At 46.2% G+C, this 1,687-nt stretch overlaps 1 long non-coding RNA gene across 1 annotated transcript; it reads left to right on the top strand.

The window, feature by feature from the left end:
• The first annotated feature begins 776 nt into the window (after positions 1-776).
• LOC125534254 lies at positions 777-1,339 on the top strand. The gene is made up of 3 exons (XR_007294434.1): positions 777-899; positions 994-1,106; positions 1,201-1,339. It is a non-coding gene; the product is annotated as an uncharacterized LOC125534254 (long non-coding RNA).
• Positions 1,340-1,687: the final 348 nt, after the last annotated feature.

Genomic DNA, 1,687 nt, shown 5'->3' with positions numbered 1-1,687 from the left:
GCCCTGCCGCCATTGTCTCCCACCTCTCGATCCCCTACCTCCATCGCCTTCCTTCTCGGGTTGCCATGGCAACCAGAGAGGATCCCTAGCTCCTTCCCATCGCTAACCACCCCCCCTCCCACCCCAACCCCGCCGTCCCAAGATGACGAGCTAAAACAGGTGGATCTCCGATCTCCTTCTGTTTCTCGACCTTCTTCTGCCAAGAAATATGAAATTGCAAATTTGCCCACGAAGATGGCGACTGGATCAACGCTATCAGGGCAAACACCCCACGAATTTGTGTGTCTTTCCATTTGCCCACCAAACATACGCCAGATCTGCCATATACTATGCTAGAGTTGTGCCAAGCTTCTGGGTTGTCTTGGTGCGAGTAGTTGGTAATGGAGCATGCGTAGGAATCACTGTAAATAGGGACAGAAAGGAGGAATTTGGCATAGGAGGGAGGAAAAATAATTGCCACTTGTATATAACGTCAGTTGCCATCTATCGTTGTCCGTAGTTGCCACCATGTTATCTTATTGCTTGCCATCCTATTTTGTTGTCTGTTGCCATCGCTTCAAAACGATACCTGGCATCCAGAATTCAGAAAAGAGAATGGATGTGCATGTCCTACTTGCCATGAGGTGTTGGTTGCATACGCAAGAAATGTTATGAGATTGCGTGTTATCTTCTACGTGCAAACAGCAAGAATGCTTTTTGCGGATTGTTGATGCGTTCTTGTTCATGCAGTGACTAAAAACACAGTGGCAGAAAAGAAAGCAGAAGAATGAATCACAAAGATGGCACTGATCCTTGGCTTTCTCAAAGGCCGGAAACGCCACCTTGGGATGCAGCAGAGTACAATCAACTCATTTCTTCAGGGCCATTGCTGCCACTACTAGAGCACTACGCGGGCATCGGTACGATGCATGACAAACAAAGAAGAAACAGTTGCCATGTTCGTGACAATGAAGATGTCATTCTATTTATGTCCTACAAACTAATTTTTAGCAGGTTCTTATGACCAAACCACAATCAGGGGGCAGCATGGCAAGTTTCGTCACAGGGTGCTAACGCTGACAAATGTACGAGCAACCAACTTCAGCTAGCTAATGTGGCAAATCAAGGTAACGCATACGAAAAAGAAACTTACTGTTGTGGACATGAAATTAAACTTGCAAGGATGGAAAAAGACTCACGAGTTATGTCGGAAAAATGTAGGACCTTCATGCAGCACGTGGCATCAGGCGGCAACCATGTACCTGCCATCAACGTCGTACGCAGGTGAGTGCATGCAAGTGAAGTTGTGGACAGTGAGTTAGGAGAAAGGAACATATCTGACAGATGCAGTTGCCATGCCTGGACAACTGCAGTTGCCATGTATAATCAAATGTGACTGCAATGTATAAACAACCGTGGATGACAAAGTGTGAACAAATCTGTGTGGCATGGTTGGACCACAACATGTGCCATGTTGAACAAACTACAGTTGCCATGCAATGACCATCTGATACCATGATCGCAGGTTATTACGGTGGAACCACATCGGCAAACGTCTCATGGCAAGCTTCACAATTGCAGGAAAGCGCTATTGTAGATAGAGCACATCAATTCACTAGTAGAAAAAGGGTCAAACGTGAAGCACATTAGTGCCGGTTTGTATTTGAGCCGGCACTAATGTATACATTAGTGCCGGTTCCAACGGCTA

Source organism: Triticum urartu, chromosome 2 (assembly GCF_003073215.2).
Source record: "Triticum urartu cultivar G1812 chromosome 2, Tu2.1, whole genome shotgun sequence".
NCBI classification, from domain to species: Eukaryota; Viridiplantae; Streptophyta; class Magnoliopsida; order Poales; family Poaceae; genus Triticum; species Triticum urartu.
Note: the sequence above shows the minus strand (reverse complement) of the source record. Positions and strands in the feature narration are given on the sequence as shown.